At 47.3% G+C, this 19,314-nt stretch overlaps 1 protein-coding gene across 1 annotated transcript in view; it reads right to left on the reverse strand.

Moving 5' to 3' along the window:
- The window catches only part of LOC141139190 (cytochrome P450 2C5-like), a 108,000-nt gene that overhangs the window by 23,929 nt on the left and 64,757 nt on the right, over positions 1-19,314 (reverse strand). The window lies entirely within an intron of this gene.

The following is a 19,314-nucleotide window of genomic DNA, read 5'->3' on the forward strand; positions in this document are numbered from 1 at the left end:
CCCATCTTTGGCATATGGCCCAAAAGACGTCGGGATGCAGAGACCATTCCCCTGGAAGTAACTGCTGGCAACTTAGATAGTCCGCCTGCCAATTCTCTATTCCCGGGATGAAAACTGCCGATATGCATGGCACATGCATCTCTGCCCAGACTAAGATCTGGTTCACCTCTTTTTGAGCAGCTCGGCTCCGGGTGCCTCCCTGATGATTGACATAAGCCACTGCTGTGGCATTGTCGGACTGGATCCTGACCGGACATCCCTGTAGCCTGATAGTCCAGGCTTTTAGAGCTAGATGTATCGCCCGGATCTCCAGAATGTTGATGGGTAAGGTCCTCTCTGTCTTGGACCATACCCCTTGGACCGCAGCCTGTTCCAGAACTGCTCCCCAACCTGACAGACTGGCATCTGTTGTTACCACCGTCCAGGTAACCGGTAGAAAGGATTTCCCCTTCTGCAGGTTTTCGGGTATGAGCCACCAATTGAGGCTCTGACACACCGCATGCGACAGGTGCATCGGAAAGTCTAATGCCTGAACCTTCTTGTTCCAGGTCGACAGAATACTGTGTTGCAGCATTCTTGAGTGAAACTGAGCATAGGGAACTGCTTCGAATGAAGACACCATCTTCCCTAGTAGCCTCATACAAAGGCGGACTGAGGGACCCTTCTTGGTCCTTACTGTCAGAATCAGCTCTCTCAAAGCAGTGATCTTTGCCTGGGGTAGAAATATTTTCTCCTGGCTTGTATCTATAATCAGACCTAAATACTCCAGTCTTCTTACTGGTTTTAGGAAAGACTTTTCTAGGTTGAGGATCCAACCCAGGTGTTCTAGATACCTGACCGTGGTCCTCAAGTTTCCATTTAAAGAGGCTACCGACCGGTCTATCAAGAGCAGGTCGTCTAGGTATGCTATGACAGCTATACCCTGAGCCCTTAATCTGGCCAGAGGAGGAGCCAAGATCTTTGTGAACACTCGAGGTGCAGTGGCTATCCCGAAAGGCAGAGCCACAAACTGGAAATGGCGCCCTCCTACCTCGAAGCGCAGAAACTTCTGATGGGCAGGAAAAATGGGCACATGCAGATATGCATCTCTGATGTCTATTGATGCCAGAAATTCTCCTCCCTGCAGGGTGGGAACTACTGTTCGAATTGATTCCATGCGGAAGGATTGAATCCTTAGGAATCGGTTCAGATCCCTTAAGTCCAAAATGGGCCTGACATCCCCATTTGGCTTTTGGACCGTAAAAAGGTTGGAATAGAAGCCCAATCCCTGGTCCTTTGCGGGAACTATCATAATGACCTCCTGCGACAAAAGTCGCTCTAACGCTAGAAGGAGCGACTGCTTCTTCTCTGGGTCTCTGGGAACATTTGATCTGAGGAACCGAGGAGAAGGGAATTCCTGAAACTCCAGCTTGTACCCTAAGGTTACCGTGGAGACTACCCATCTGTCCTGGAAGTCCTCGTGCCAGAGCTCTGAGAACTGTCGCAGTCTTCCCCCCACTCGAGTGAGCGGGGGCGCCCCCTCATGCAGAGGTCTTAGTGTTTTGCCTAGTAGGCTTCTTTCCCCAGGACTTCTTTTGTCCCTGGGGTTGACTCTTGTCTCTGGACCCCGATGGAGGCGGCCGTCGAGACTGCCTGGAGGCTGAAGCCCCCGGCGCTGGGGAAAGAGTCCGTTTGAAAGAGGGACGCTTACTCTTCTTCTTGACAGGTAAGAGAGTGCTTTTCCCACAAGAGATTCTCTTGATATAGTTATCCAAGTCCTCTCCAAACAACCTTGCACCACGAAATGGAAACCCAGCCAGTAGCTTCTTACATGGTGCTTCGGCTGACCAATTTTTCAACCATAGGATTCTACGTATATGCACCAACCCCAGTGAAAGACGGGAGGTTTGCACGATAGAATCTCTAATGGCATCAACCACAAAGCATAAGGCCGCTGGAAGGGTAGCAAACCCCTGGGCCTGCTGTTCAGGTAATACTTTGATGACCTGCTTAACATGGTCTCTTAAGTATTGACAGACTCCAATCGCTGCTATTGCAGGTTGGGCCACTGATCCTGCTAAGGAGAAAACATCCTTCAATAGGGATTCCATCCTTTTATCTACAGGATCCCTGAGCATCTGAGCATTGTCTACAGGACAAGTCAGGCTATTATTTATGGAGGAAATGGCGGCATCAATAGCTGGTATTCCCCACATTTTAATAAACTTTTCTTCCATCGGATAAAGTGTTGAAAACTTTCTCGGCGGAAAAAAACGTTTGTCTGGGTGATCCCACTCAGAATAAATAAGCTTTTCAAGTAAAGTATGAACAGGAAAAGCATGTGCTGCTTGGAAAGGTTTCAGTGACCCCAAAGCAGAAGAGGATTCTTTAGCAGTTTCAGGTATGGGCAACTTAAATGTGGAGCGGACCAATCCAGTGAGGATCTGCACTAAGACTTTCTCCTCTTGGGAAGTCGCAGAGGGTCCCTCTCCACCTGAATCCTCCGAAGAGGAATCATCCATCCCATCCCGATCCTCTGAAAGGGATTCATCTCCTTTATCCCAGAGCTCCTCTGTCTGAGGGTCTTGGGGAACAGAGGAAAGCCTAGTGCGTTTTCTTCCACTGAGTGAAGACGTAATCACGGCCATTAATCTTTCCTCTAGACCATTAATGGTTGAGGAAAAAACCTCTTGTGTAATATATACAGGGGCTGAAGTGCCAGAAGTAGGTGTAGCCCCTGACCCCGATGGCTCTCCCTGGCTAGCCGTCCCTGGCCCATCTTTAGGGGGGGAGGGTGCTGCCGACAGGGGGCCCTCAGAACCTGAATGAGATCCCCTAGTGTCTCTGGTTCCTGGGGTGCTTGAACCTCTTCTACCCATAGTGCAAAGCAACAAGGTGTGAGGTATACAAATGAACACTGCCCGCTGAGCGATGTAGTCTGGCTAAAAGCCTTGCTACCCAATGCTCAGTCTGGTGTTACTTCAGTAAATGCTGCCTAGGAGAATGCCTGTGTCCCACCTTACATGCGACCGTCAGCTCTGTGTCTCTCAGAAGGCTGAGTGCACCTGTACAGAGTGCCTCTAATAGCCTGCAGCTGGCCTGAGTGGGAGTCTAAACACTCTGTGCTGACATCCCGCCCCCTCCTCTACCGCCCCCCCCCCCCCCCCTCGAGTTTTGAAAAAAACGAGCGCTTCCCGCACTGCCAACTCTCCTGTCATGCTTCTGGAGAAAGGCTGGGGATGGGGGGGGAGGGAGGGAGGCTGGTAACAAGATCTGCCTGAACGGCTATCTTCAGAGATGGTGGCCATTAGGCCACAGAGCCCGGGTGGTATAACCACTTTCTAGACCCCTGTGGCCCCTCTCTAGCCTGGGGGGAACATTCAAACATGAGAAATCCCCCCTTTCCACCTTACCTGCTTGCAGCCTGCTTTGAGATGCTGCGAATAATTAGCACTGAACACCTGAGACAGTCAGTCAGCATGTGTAGGTTTGTGCTCTTGGCAGCCCCCGGTGGTCACAATAGGCATAGCATGCATTTACCTTAAAGGAGAAAAGCCACTAGAACTGAAAAATTCTGTGGAATCTCCTCTTACCTTATCCAGCCGCAGGGTGCTGTTTACACAGACCCAATCTTCACCTCTCACGGTGGGCTCCGTTTGAAAAAACCGTCAGAGACTGGGGCCCCCATCAGTAGGGGGATCCAACAGTTCTGGGACCGTAAAGCACCTCGCCAGAAATTAGGAAGTTTAAAGCCATTTTCTGATCTGCGGGGTCCAGCTCTCTAAAAAGAGAAACATTACGGGTAAAACCTCGTTTCTTCGGACACGAGGCCCGGGTACCATTCAATTCGGCCATGAAAAGACACTTTGAATGGATCCGGTTCGCCTGGCTTGCCCCAGTATAGGATCTTAGGATATTCCCTTTGGAGCTCAGCACAGGACATCTTTACACGTCCATCACCTAAGACACTGGCGTAAAAACTGAGGTATCCCTGCAAGGGGGAGGGATTATATAGGGGGTTGAACTTCCTGATAGGGTGTGCCAGTGTCCAATCACCAGTGATACCTATATAACCCATCAGTAATTACTGTGGCTCTGTGTCCCGTGATGTTCGAGAAAGAAAAGTGTTTTTACGTACAATACCATGGAGGATCCCGTTTTACTCTTTACATGCAAACGAGTGATTACACACGATACGGCCATCCCAGTGCTCGGGAAGGAGCTAAGTTGGATCCGAAGCTGCAAGTGAAATCAGCCGTTCCTGTCTGTGGGATCTGGCACCTGTGAAGCTCTGAAGACCCCTGTAATAGGGGTCCAGCATATCTGGTAAGCGCACCCCCCTTTTACCTCTTTTCTGCTTGTTCAAACACCAAAGGAAAAAGCAATTTCACTAGCTGAAGGAAGGACTACCTATATAGAAACACATTGATTGATTTTTTAGGACTAGATTTACTCATCAGGATTGCACAGTGTTTGTATAATTAATTTATTTATACGTAAATATTATTGAGTTGAAGGTGAATCTTTAAACATTGTGGCCCTTTGACACTAGTAGTGCACTTGAATTTATATTATATTTTACAGAACTAGATATTCGGTTTCATTTTGGCTGCAGCACTTTTTGTCAACATTTGTTTGTCAATATAATTTATAGTATTTGTTTAAGATATTAGCGTAGGAGAGTGGGGGAATAGCGCAGATTGCGTTGGGTTTATTACATCTGTTCCGTATGCCATCGGATCCCTTGTCCTTGACACAAAGTTGTCAATCTTGTTATTGAACCTGGACGCAAACAGATCCACGTCCAGAACTCCCTATTTTTGGCATATTGAAAGAAAGATGTCGAGGTGAAGGGACCATTCTCCCGGGAACAATTGTTGGCCACTCAAGTAGTCCGCCTACCAATTCTCTCTTCCTGGAATGAAAATTGCTGACAGAATATGATTCACCTCTTTCCGGGCTGCACAACTTCTTGTGCCCCTTGGTGATTGATATGGGCCACAGCTGTGGCATTGTCAGATTGGATCCTGACAGGACAATTCCATTATCTGATTGTCCAGGACTCCAGGGCCAAGCGTACTACCTGAATCTCTAGAATATTGATGGGCAAGGTCATCTCTGATTTGGACCATTTCCCATGGACAGACGCTTCTTCCAGGACTGCTCCCCAGCCAAGAAGGCTGGCATCTGTTACCACTTTCCAGGTAACTGGTAGAAAGGATTTTCCTTTTTGAAGATTTTTGGATATTAACCACCAATTGAGGCTCTGACGCACCTTTTAACCGGTAAAAGGGAACTTTTCCCACTAGAAATTCTTTGGATATACCTATCCAGATCGTCTCCAAATAACTGTTCACCATGAAATGGGAAACTGGCCAAGAGCTTTTTCATAGCGCTTTGGCTGACCAATTTTTCAACCATAGGATTCTACGCACATGTACCCACCCTAGCATGAGCCGTGAGGACTGGAGAATAGAATCTTTCATGGCGTTTACTGTAAAACATAATTCTTCTGATATCCTGGCCAAATCTTGAGCCTGCTGATCAGGAATAATCTTGAGTACCTCCATAAACTGGTCCCTTAAGGACTGAGATACTCTGATCGCTGTCAGTGCAGGCTGAACCTGCAAGCGAAATATAGCTTTTAAAAAGGAATTCCAACTTCTTCTCTGTTGGATCCTTTAGCATATGAGCATTGTCTACTGGACAAGTCAGGTACAGAGGATATAGCAGCGTCAGCTGCTGGAAATCCCCATTTCTTATAAAACTCTTCCTCCATAGGATAAAGTATTGAAAACTTTTTTTGAGGAAAAAAACTGTTTATCTGGGTGCTCCCACTCAGAATACATAACCTATTTTAGCCATGAATGGATAGGAAAAGCATGAACAGATTGGGGAGGCTTTAGTGAACACAAACCAGAGGTGGGTTCATCAATTGACTGCTTATTGGTAGTAAAAATGTGGAGCGGACCAATTCAGTGAGAGACTGTACCAACCACCTTTCCTGTGAACCTGATCCTTTCGTATTAGGTTCTTCGGACATCAGCCTCTTCCTGGTCCCTTGAGAGAAATTTGTCATCTCTCGCCCCTTGTTCCTTAGCATGAGGGTCCTGAGCAATGGACAGGGGACCCATTTATGCTTAGTCCCACTAAGGCATCAATTTTTTGCTCCAAACTTAGAATGGATGGAGAAAAAAAAAAAAAAAAAAAAAAAAAAAAACTCCTTAGTCATGTATACAGGGGCTGCAATGCTAAAAGCAGCTGCAACACTTGCCCCTCCTGATGGCTCATTCTGACCAGCCAAATTACTCTCAGGGGAGGATGCCATCTTTTCTGAGATGGGTCTAGGCTCCCTAGTGACTATAGTCTTTCTAGAGCTTTTTTTTTTTTTTTTTTTTTTAGGGGATTTTAATCTCCCATCTGACCATAGCCCAATGCACAAAGCAGAGGTACTACCAGAAGGAATGCATGCATTGCTTGAGCAATAGTCCAGTTCTGCTGCTGCTATTAATGCTCAGCCTGATGCAGTAGTAAATGTGTAAAAAGAAATGCCAGTAGCACCAAACCTCATATATACCTTCGTTCTTTTGTCCTTCCACAGCTTGCCAGCAATAGGGATGAGCCGAACACCCCCCGGTTCGGTTCGCACCAGAACCTGCGAACGGACCGAAAATTCGCACGAACGTTAGAACCCCATTGACGTCTATGGGACTCGAACGTTCGAAATCAAAAGTGCTCATTTTAAAGGCTAATTTGCATGGTATTGTCCTAAAAAGGATTTGGGGACCCGGGTCCTACCCCAGGGGACATGTATCAATGCAAAAAAAACTTTTAAAAAACGGCCGTTTTTTCGGGAGCAGTGATTTTAATGATGGTTAAAGTAAAAAAAAAAAAAAAAAAGTGAAATATTCCTTTAAATATTGTACCTGGGAGGTGTCTATAGTATGCCTGTAAAGTGGCACGTGTTTCCCGTGTTTAGAACAGTCCCTGCACCAAATGTCATTTTTAAAGGAAAAAATCTCATTTAAAACTGCTTGTGGGTTTAATGTAATGTCGGGTCCTGGCAATATAGATGAAAATCAGTGAGACAAACGGCATGGGTACCCCCCAGTCCATTACCAGGCCCTTTGGGTCTTGTATGGATATTAGGGGGAACCCCGCACCCAAATTAAAATAAGGAAAGGCTCTATATACTCTGAACAGCAGTATACAGGCGGTGCAAACAAGACAGGGACTGTAGGTTTGTTGTCAAGTAGAATCTGTTTGTCATTTTGAACGGGTACATTTTTAACGTGTTTAGCTCCAGCCAAAAAATCTTTAAGCTTTTTGGAAAACATAGGGAAGGGTTATCACCCCTGTGACATTTGTTTTGCTGTCTTTCCTCCTCTTTAGAAGATTTCACCTCACTTTTTGTCCCAATGACAAATGTTTTTTGAAAATTTGGGGTTTTTTGTGGAACAAGGATTGGAAAGCATCAGTGGAAAGGAGAAATGTTTTTCCCATATTAACTCTTACAGGAGAGAATTTCCCTTCCTAGGGGTAGATTTCATCTCACTTCCTGTTGTCTCCTTCCATTTGCAAGTAGGAGTCGTTTGTAAGTTAGATGTTTGAAAGTAGGGGCCTGCCCTATATACTCAGCAGAAATTTGGCCCTTAGGTGTTGTTGTGGCCACAACAACGTAAGCCCTCACAGGGCTCTGCTGTGAAATATTAGATCAAGAATTGTAATTACATGCCCCTGTTGAACAGGGGCAGAAAAACTGGGCCTTTGGTGGTGGTGGTGCTGATGCCACAACACTGTAATAGGGCGTACACACGGTCGGACTTTGTTCGGACATTCCGACAACAAAATCCTAGGATTTTTTCCAACGGATGTTGGCTCAAACTTGTCTTGCATACACACGGTCACACAAAGTTGTCGGAAAATCCGATCGTTCTAAACGCGGTGACGTAAAACACGTACGTCGGGACTATAAACGGGGCAGTGGCCAATAGCTTTCATCTCTTTATTTATTCTGAGCATGCGTGGCACTTTGTCCGTCGGATTTGTGTACACACGATTGGAATTTCCGACAACGGATTTTGTTGTCGGAAAATTTTATCTCCTGCTCTCCAACTTTGTGTGTCGGAAAATCCGATGGAAAATGTCCGATGGAGCCCACACACGGTCGGAATTTCTGACAACACGCTCCGATCGGATATTTTCCATCGGAAAATCCGACCGTGTGTACGGGGCATAAGTCCTCACTCGCTCTTGGTGGGTGCAGAAATGGGCCCTGCTGTGAAATATTAGATCAAGAATTGTAATTACAAAAAAAAAAAAAATTGGGCCTTTGGTGGTGGTGGTGGTGCTTGTGGTGCTGGTGCCACAACACTGCAACCCCTCACAGACACTCTAGTTGGAACGCAGGAACGAGCCCTGCTGCAAAGTATTGCATCAAAAATTGTAATTACACGCCCCTGTTAAACAGGGGCAGAAAAATTGGGCCTTAGGCATCGGTGGTGGCGCCCAGAACCAAAAATGTTCTTTCAAGCTATCAGCGTGATGATTGAGGAAGAGGATAATTACTCAGGGATAGTCACTCAGCATCAGCATAGGCAGTCTTTGAAGGGATCTGAGATTTTAAAAAAAATTATTCGGTTACATCAGCATCAGGTGCTTGGTAGCTGGTGGTGATCCAAGACTGATTCATTTTTATGAAGGTCAGTCGATCGACCGAGTCGGTGGACAGATGCACCCTGTGATCAGTTACAAAGCCTCCAGCAGCACTGAATGTGCGTTCCGAAAGAACGCTGGATGCAGGACAGGCCAGTAGCTCAATTGCATACTGTGCAAGCTCTGGCCAGTGATCCATTCTCAAGACCCAGTAACCCAGAGGATTTTCGGTGGGAAAGGTGTCCAAGTCTGATCTTGCCCCTAGGTATTCCTGCACCATGTAAAACAGACGCTGGCGATGGTTGCTGGAACCGATCATACCTTGGGGCTGCGGACCAAAAAATTGTCTGAACGCATCGGTCAGACGGCCACCTTCTCCACCGCTCCTTCTTTGACTGACCGAAGCCTCAGCAACACGTTGTCCAGAAACAGGAGTTTGTAACCTCCCAGTCTCTGGGAACGCGTTGCACAGACCTTTCTGCAAGGCCTCCCGAAGATGTTTCATCCTCTGCTCCCTCTGCGATGGCAAGATAAGGTCCGCAACCTTACCCTTGTAACGTGGATCAAGGAGGGTTGCCAGCCAGTATTGGTCCTTCTCCTTGATACCACGAATACGAGGATCCTTACGCAGGCTTTGCAGGATCAGGGAGGCCATGCAGCGTAGGTTTGCTGAGGCATTCGGTCCGGAGTCCTCTGGGTCATTAAGGACAACATGGTCCGCAGCCACCTCCTCCCAGCCACGTACAAGTCCATGTGTTTCTTGGGACTGATCCCTTAAAGACTGCTGCTGATGCCGAGTGCCAGGCTCCACCTCCATACTGACACAATCTTCCTCCTCCTCCTCCTCCTCCTCCTCCTGTGTGATCGGCGGGCATGCAGAAACACTGTCTGGATAAGGGGGGCCTTGAGAGCTAAGGAAGTCCTCCTCTTCCTGCATCTGTTCTGCCTCAAGTGCCCTGTCCATTATTCCACGCAGCGTGTGCTCCAAAAGGTGGACAAGGGGGACAGTGTCACTGATGCATGCACTGTCACTGCTCACCATCCTCGTGGCCTCCTCAAATGGTGACAGGACAGTGCATGCATCCCTGATCATGGCCCACTGGCGTGGGGAAAAAAAAACAAGCTCCCCTGACCCTGTCCTGGTGCCATAGTCGCACAGGTACTCATTGATGGCCCTCTGCTGCGTGTGCAGCCGCTGCAGCATGGCCAACGTTGAGTTCCACCTGGTGGGCATGTCACAGATTAGGCGGTTCTTGGGCAGGTTAAACTCCTTTTGGAGGTCCGTCAGCCGAGCACTGGCATTATATGACCGGCGGAAATGCACACAGACTTTCCTGGCCTGCCTCAGGACATCCTGTAAGCCTGGGTACCTGCCCAAGAACCGCTGCACCACCAAGTTAAGGACGTGAGCCAAACAGGGCACATGGGTCATTTGTCCCTGTCGGAGGGCAGAGAGGAGGTTGGTGCCATTGTCGCAAACCACCATTCCTGCCTTAAGTTGGCGTGTCGTCAACCACCTCTGAACCTGCCCCTGCAGAGCTGACAGAACCTCTGCCCCAGCGTGGCTCCTGTCCCCCAAGCACACCAGCTCAAGCACCGCATGGCATCTTTTGGCCTGCGTACTTGCGTAGCCCCTTGAATGGCTACGGAGCACCGCTGCTTCCGAGGACAAAGCACAGGAAGAGGCCATGGAGGAAGAAGAAGAGGAGGGGGTGGAGGAGAGAGGTGTGTCACAATCATTAGCATTTTGGAGGCGTGGTGGCGGAACAACCTCCAACACTACTGCACCTTGTCCTGCATCCTTCCCAGCTGCCAGCAGAGTCACCCAATGCGCCATGAAACTTAAGTAACGTCCCTGTCCATGCCTGCTGGATTCAGGTAGCTGTATATACTGTAACAAGACAAGCCTGCCTGTCAGTAAGAAGATAACAGGAACGGATCTAGCTGAACACTGTGAGCAGGACGCACCGCACTAACTTGAAGGTTTAGCTGAACACTGAGCAGGACGCACCCCACTAACTTTTGTAGGTTTAGCTGAACACTGTGAGCAGGACGCACTGCACTAACTGTAAATAGTCTAGCTTCCTGACTGTGGTACTAATAGGATCAAAGGAACACCAGTAATTTTCTTCAGGTAGCTGTAAATACTGTAACAAGACAAGCCTGCCTGTCAGTAGGAAGATAACAAGAACGGATCTAGCTAAACTGAATACAGTGTGTGTATATATATATATATATATATATATATATATATATATATATATATATATATATATATATGCATGCAACACCTGGGATGCATATATATACACAATACACTGTAAGTGCAGCTAACTGACTGACTGTTCTGCCTAATCTATCTAACTCAAATGTCACTGTCTGTCTCTCTCTCTCTCTCTCTCTCTCTCTCTCTCTCTCTCTCTCAATGAATGCCGGAACACATACTACACAGGGCTGCCGTGCAGGCGGCCTTATATAGTGTGGGGCGTGTACTAAATCCCCTGAGCCATAATTGGCCAAAGCCTCCTTGGCTTTGGCCAATTACGGCTCTCTGTTCAGGCGGCGCTGTGATTGGCCAAGCATGCGGGTCATAGTGCATGCTTGGCCAATCATCAGCCAGCAATGCACTGCGATGCCGCAGTGAATTATGGGCCGTGACGCGCCACGCGAATTTGGCGCCGAACAGCCCATATCGTTCGCAATTCGACGGACGATCGAACAGCCGATGTTCGAGTCGAACATGGGTTCGACTCGAACACGAAGCTCATCCCTAGCCAGCAACAATGTGCCTTTAAAACACATATTCCCTGCGGTGGGTGCTGGAGGACGCCAACACCACGCTAAGGCCTTCCCCCCCCCCCCGTTGCTACGGCTCTTCCTCCCTTTCAAAAGAAAGCTTTTTCTGCGCGAGCGCGGGCTCCGATCCTATGGGATCAACAGAGAGAAATGGCGGAGGGGGGCCTGGAAGCCGCTGAGCGACATGCCGTTCGCGCTTTTGTTTTTTGTTTTTTCGAAGCACTCCTTCCCTGGAAAAAAAAAAAAAAAAAAAAAGCACCAGAGACTTACTGGAGGTCTGCTGCCGGCCGAAGAGAAAACTGCTGTTTAATGGACACATCGTGGGCTCTGAGAAGCAGGAGACGTAAGTGGTGACACATGACAGGCATGACAACATTTACTAATTAAAGGAGACATTCATTTCGAAAATTTCTTAGAAAAAACTCCACTCAGCTTTCCCGCTGCAGGGTTTTCTGTGGTAAACCAACAGACCCAATCTTCACCCTTCGCGGTGGGTTCCGTTAAACCTTCAGGAGCTGGGGATCCTCGAGGAAACCCACAATCCTGGACCTGTAATAGCACCACCACCAGTAAAACGTTATGGCCTTAATACCAAAAAGTACTGGATCCCGGGTTCCAGCTCTTTAAAAAGAGAAGAGTAACAGGCAAGACCACGTTTCTTCTGATGATACGAGGCCCGGGTACCATTCAATTCGGCCAAAAAGACACTTTGAATGGATCCGGCTGCATGGCTAGCCCCAGCAAGGATTGTTCCAGTGGAGCTCAGCACATCTTTACTTGTGACCAACACCTTAGACACTGGTGAAAAAACTGAGGTCCACCCACCAGTGGGAGAGGTTAGAAGGGAGTGCACTTTTTAATTTAGGGCGTGCCAGTGTCCATCACCTGAAGGTGGCCTATAACCCACATAGTAACTACTATGGCTCTGTGTCCCATGATGTACGATAAGAAATATATAAAGCTCAGCAAAGCCTTTTTAAAAAGCAATATGCTACACCTGTATTTAGGGTGTAACAAACATGTACATTTTTATCCCGAATCAAAAAATCGGTACAAGTTTTCTTATTATTCAGAAATTTAAATGTATCCAAGTGTCTGAATTACAATAGTAATGAATTTAAACGAATGTGAAATAACAAAACAATTTTTTTTGTTCCGAAATTTGAAGCAAATTCAAAATGTTTTTTGAATTTAATTTACTATTTTATTCTATTGGGAAATTCAAAGGAATAGAACAAAAAATATAACTTTATACTAAAAATTTCACAGCATCGGGTTGTACCAATTGGAACTCTTATGCCCCGTACACACGGTCGGACTTTGTTCGGACATTCCGACAACAAAATCCTAGGATTTTTTCCGACGGATGTTGGCTCAAACTTGTTTTGCCTACACACGGTCGCACAAAGTTGTCGGAATTTCCGATTGCCAACAACGCGGTGACGTACACCACGTACGACGAGACTAGAAAAGGCCGGTTCAGAACCAAGCGCGGCACCCTTTGGGCTCCTTTTGCTAATCTCGTGTTAGTAAAAGTTTGGTGAGAGACGATTCGCGCGTTTTCAGACTCGTGGCTTTCAGATCGTTTTCTGCCGTTCAGTTTGTGCTTGTGAGTTTGTATCTGCTCTTCAGTGCGTGCAGCAAGTTCCGAGTGACTTTAAGTAGTCATTGTATTCTTGTTCGTTCGTTACTGGTTTTCAGGTCGCTCTTCACAGGCCTTGCTGTTCTTCAGTGCGTTCTGTTACTTCGTTCTGAGCAGCCGACCGTTTTCTAGCCATGTTTCGTATGCGTACTCCTCGTACAGTTCGTGCTGTGCGGGGGCTTGGTGTTGGGGTCCTGACCTTGACACAAGTCCAGTCCATGAACAGGGTGGGGAGGAGTTCATGGACCAAGAATTGGTTGCTTCAGCGTGACCAGTTCTGTCATATGCCTTTGCTCTGTGAGATCCGTGAGAATAATCCTGATGATTTCAGGAACTTTCTCCGGATGATGGACCCCGTATTTCACCGTTTGTTGGCTTCGCTGACCCCCTATATCAGTAGGCAGGATACCTGCATGAGGCAAGCCATCACTCCGGAGCAGAGGCTGGTCGCTACCTTGCGGTATTTGGCCGCAGGGAGAAGTCTGCAGGACCTCAAGTTCTCGACAGGCATCTCCCCCCAGGCTCTTCTTTGTGGACATTTACTGCTTGTGTTTGTTTGAGCTGACCCTGACAGAAATGTGTGGAGTGCAGAAAATATCGTGATTGTGTAACCTTATACAAAGCACTGTTGGCTGTTATTTACTAAATGCAAAGACACTTTTCACTACAAGTGCACTTGCAACTGCACTGAAACTGCACTTGTAGTGCAAAGAGGATTTGCCCTTAGGAAATTACCCCCATTTTCTCATAAAACAACAATTACATCACCCCAAAAGTGTTGTAGCGTTGAGACAATAATCCACACATTCTTGATGAACAATCTTTTTAATACCTGCACAATCACATGTGCATTTACCAAAGGTTTTTCTGACAAACCAACATGTTTGTTGTATAACAATTTTTGTGGTGCCATTATCCAAAATCAAAATGTGCATTTTATAGAAAACAGGCCTGTGTAAAACCCACAAGAAAAGACACTAATCTTGATCTTACAAAGTTCACATTTGGTAGAACTTGAAGGCAATATCAGACATGAGTATTTAGGAACTGTGTTTGATATTGTGTTCAGATGGGGGGAAATCACCCCTGGCAAAGCCAAATTTGGAAGATGCACACAAATTTCACAATGTCAACATGTGCTAGCTGCCATCATGGGGGATCAAGGGATGTGTTTTGGGGGAGAAAGCCCTTCCTCACCGCTACTTTATTATTGAGGTAGGGGTCGCACCCCCAAAACGCGTTCATTGATCTCCCGTGATGGCAGATAGCACATGTTGACACACTGTGTGCATCCTACAAATTTGGCTTTGGGAAAAATCACAAAAACATTTAGCACATTGTAGCAGACAAAAGAAGAAAGTGATTTGGAGGGGCTTTAAACTCGCCCCAAAACATCAATGATGTTTTTATATTTTGGAATAACATCATTGATGTTTTGCTTGATGTTTTCCAATTGTAAATTACACCCCATGATCTCCCCGATCAGGATCTGGGCACTTTCTGATGTGAAAGGATCTTCATCCACAACCTCACGATCACCTAAAAAGAGAGGAACCCCAAATAAATTAGGTCTAAAAAATATGCCGCCATCCATCTCTTATCTGAGCCTGTGGTCGCAGACACTCACCTGTTGTGGTGACTACTTCCACCACGTCTTCTTCCTCCTGCTCATCTTGTGTTGGGTGGATTTCCCCTTCTTCCAGAGGGGGGGGGGGGGGGGCTCTGGTCTCCTCGGATGAGGGGTGTCCTCCGAGTCTTTTCTCCCCTATGTAAAACAAAAATGGTATAATTAGCACACAGATATTTGATGGCAGAACTATAAAGATGAAACATTGCTTGGAAGTGGGGTACAATTATCTATTTTAGCAGAGTTCCAAGATGGAGCTTTTTTAGTGTCCTTTGTCAAGCTGCAATACTTTACCTGTTTAGTACAAGCTTCACAGATGTAGCCCCCCCATAGTATACACTGGAGCACCTGTGTGGCCCCCCTAATAAAAATGGTGTTCTGGGGTCCCACACTAGTGCTCCAGTGTCCAGATGTGAAAACAGCTGCTGAGTGTTCTCTCCTTACACACAATCTAGTTTGCATTTCATTCTAGTAACAAAGCCATCTACACAATCCAATTCTTTGAAGACAAGTATAGGGCCTCAAAATGGTGGCCAAATGCATATGGCCTAAACAATGGTATTTTATAGTCCGAAAAAAAAATGTGTGATCCGAACGAATAATGTGCCCATGAACATGAAAGTTGCCATTTTAAACTGTACAACAGTTCCTAAAAGCACATGGAGCAGCACGAACGTAAGAAACACAAAAAAAATAGGAACACAGCACAACTACTTACTTTTTTGCAGCACTCTCCGGATCTTTCTGTACTGCTCATGTTCTTGTAATTTCAGGTCCGACCACCGCTTCCTGAGCTGATCTTTCGATCGTCGTACCCCGAATTTCCGGTGCAGACTCCTGACCACTTTCGCCATGATCTTGGCCTTTCGGACATTGGGGTTGGGGTAAGGCCCATACTTTCCATCATAGTCGGCCTTCTTCAGGATGTCCACCATCTCCAACATCTCCCCAAAGGACATATTTGAGTCCTTTAATCTCCTTCTGGATCGGGACGTTTCAGGCTCCGGCCTTTCCTCCTCCTCCTCGTTGCTCCAATTATCAGGATCCTGCTGTCTATCCGCCATGTGCTCTTCCTCCACTGCGCCGAACGAAAAGGGGCGGGGAATAGAATAGAAAGAACGTCAGGGGCGGGCGGAGTTATACGCATGCGCAGTGTGTATAAATCGTAACGCGCGCGTCTTACGTACGATCTGTGAGCGGAGGAAGGAGCATCGGAGACGCCGATCGTGCTAACGAAGGTAGGATCTAAACTTGGCCCTATACTGCTTCAAAATTGAAGCCTATATTGTAACAAGATTAGGGGAGTTTGGCCTGACATTAGGCTTTGTCTTGTGTTGTGTCTTGCATAGAAAATGGATGGGTTCAACGACCACAATTTCCTGCCCCTGTTTATTGACAAGTACAGAGAGCTGCCCTGTCTGTGGCAGGTGAGACACCCCCACTATAACCACAAACAGAAGAGGCAGGCAGCGCTGGAGAAAATGCTGGAGTTGGTGAAGCCGGTGGTCCCCACAGCAACCATCCCTTATTTAAAAGCTAAAATTGGTGGCCTGAGGAGCACTTATCTTAGGGAGCGCAAGAAGGTCACAGATTCCCAGAGGTCCGGAGCTGCAGCAGATGACATTTATGTCCCCAGGCTCTGGTACTATGAGAGACTGCGATTTCTGTCAGACCACACTGAAGTCAGGGAATCCCTCTCCACTCTTCCTTCCACCCCAGCTGAGGCTTCCGATGTCCAACCTGGGCCTTCCAGCCAGGAAGAAGTGGAGGAGCCCAGCTTGAGTCAGGTATAGCATTCTTCTACAGATTTCTGGTCAATAAATAAAGTGTTTTACATATCAATAGACAGTAGTGGGCACCCAAAATTGGGACAAGAATGCAAAATGCTGGGCTCAGAAGGATAGTCTGTTATATTTGTTAACATTCAATTTGCAGCAGTCAGGAGGTGAAAATTGTGTGTGATTGATGAATAAAAAACTAAAACTGTGTCCCTTTTTCATACACAGGAAGACCTCAGCCAGGAGGAGGCTGTGGAATGTGGCAGTCAGGAGGAGGCGGGGATTATTAGTGTCAGCCAGGAGGAGGCGGGGATTAGTGGCAGCCAGGAGGAGGCAGGGCTAAGTGTCAGCCAAGAGAAGCCTGGGACCAGTCGCAGCCTGACTGAGTCTCAGGTTCCTCCCCTCCGCCTGCCATATAAAAAGGGCCAGGAAGGCCACTCCGAGTCCCGTGCAGGATTCAGCGTACAGGCTGATCCAGGAGGCTTCGGCGTCCCTCAGAGCCTTCCCCAGTCCTGAAGAGGCCTTTGCCTGCATGGCTGCCACAAAATTGCAGGGCATGCAGGAGGGTCAACGCAAGATCTCTGAGGACCTGATTTATAAAGTCCTACGTAAGGGGGAGAGTGGGAAACTGACACACAAGACAGATGTCATGGAGATCGACGATCCTCCTCCTCCTCCTCCTCCTGCCACAACTCCACCACCACAGCCAAAGGCTGGAAGGAAGCGTGGAAAGAAGACCAAAGAGTGATTGCCCTGGGTTCAGTCTGGTCTGACAGAAGATGCAGTCTCTCGTATGACCACAGCCTGGGGACACAGATGTCATCTGCTGCTTTCCGGATCTCTGGGACTTCTGGACCAGACTGCCCTCCCTTAGATAAGGACTCCTCAGGCCACCAATTTTACTTTTAAATAATTGATGTCTGCCCTGGGGGTCCAAGGCTTCACCCACTTCTGCAGTTTCTCCAGCGTTGCCTCCCTCTTTGTTTATAGTTGTGAGCCCTTAATAAAATATTTTTAGGTAAATTCTACTCTCCTGTGTGTGTTTTCATCAAAAAAGGACAGTTTGTTGGTGACGATTCAGGTACATTTCTAAAGTACAATGTGAAATTAACAAGGGACAACAACACCAAACAATCTCCTACAGATTAAATAGAACAACATATTAGTGGTGTTGTGGGAACTTGTCACCAAAAACACACACAAACATTTTCGGGAATACAAATCCAAATCACCAAAAAAAAAACAAATAAAAAGAGAAACACAAAAAAAGATTCTACATTAAAGTAAAAAAACCTAAAAAAAAAAATATGTTGTCAGATGTGAGAAATCAAAATATATTGAGGGAATCCCGATAAATAGTAACGAAAAAAGTTTGTGAGAAGTGTGTGTGAATATGAGCATCAAAACGACTTAATTCTTGTCACATTATAAAGAAGAAGAGAGTGCGCTGTATTAAACCATTTTGAACATTGCAGCGTGAGGAAAGTGCTTTATCCATTACGAACGCTAAGTTTACCAGAACGAGCTGTCCCGTGTCTGAATTTCTTCTGAGCATGCGTGGCACTTTGTGCGTCGGAACAGGCCACACACGGTCGGAATTGACGCGATCGGATTTTGTTGTCGGAAAATTTTAGCTCCTGCTGTCCAACTTTGTGTGTCGGAAAATCCGATGGAAAATGTCCGATGGCGCCCACACACGATCGGAATTTCCGACAACACGCTCCGATCGGACATTGTCCATCGGAAAATCCAACCGTGTGTACGGGGCATTACTGTACGCTTGGCAGACCCACCTAGGACTCAACCTTTTTCTAATCATTCAGCTAAACAATCATACTCATCCTCCCCTCAGGCTTTTCATTTCCACAGAAATGAGACTCCAGCACTACATTACCAATTATATCTGCTATGGTTGATTTCAGTCTAAAGCTGGTTCTATAGGTTCCAGCTGGTAGTTCAGACTGATGACTGTTTAAGTTATTATATGCTTACCACATATACAAGGCACCAGAAATACACTAAGTACATCTGTCTACAGTGAAGCATATGTCCAGGCTGGACTTGCCATAGGGCAGACCGGGCATTTGCCCGGTGGGCCGGGGCCACCTGATCTGTGGCATATTGATGATCAGGCCACAGCGAGAGGTAAGCGGCGACCGCCGCCTGAACAGGGCCAACACAGGCTGCGGCAGCCGCTCGCCTACTGGTATGCAGCCATGCTTGCGTCTTCTCCGGCAGGACTAGCGGCTGCATGGGCTGAGCTGTGTGTCTCTCACACACAGCTCAGCCTCAGAGCCGACGCTGACAGTTCCGCTTTCCGCTCCTCCTCCTCCAGCCATGGGCATCTGCACGGTGGTGCAAGGTGTAGCTGCGGGCTGCTGTCAGGATGTTTCCCCTCACTTACCCCCCCTCCACTTCTCATGTCGGCAGCACTGGAGAGAAAGCTTCCTGCCTGTTCTTCCCTCACCATTGGCCACAACAGCGGGCCACTCAGAAGAAACTAGAGGGGCATCATAGGAAATGTCATCCCAGAGATAGGTTGCCCAATTTTTCTCAGCAGGAAGCAGACTACAGTCCCCAGCATGCACTCTGAAGAGAAAACCCAGAAACAAATCTGAGGAGTGCTTGTAGCAGCTACTACAGGAGACATGGAAAAACAAATAGGACTGTGCTGGGGGAACTAATAGCCCCAGCACCACTAGAGAGCCACACTGTACCCACACCACCAGAGAGCGCAAGCCACGCTGTACATCACCAGAGAGCCATGCTGTACCGCACCACCAGAGAGAGCAGGTCAGCGTTACTGGGCAGTGTGGGCACAATAGGAGACAGACAGT

Source organism: Aquarana catesbeiana, linkage group LG04 (genome assembly GCF_042186555.1).
Source record: "Aquarana catesbeiana isolate 2022-GZ linkage group LG04, ASM4218655v1, whole genome shotgun sequence".
NCBI lineage: Eukaryota > Metazoa > Chordata > Amphibia > Anura > Ranidae > Aquarana > Aquarana catesbeiana.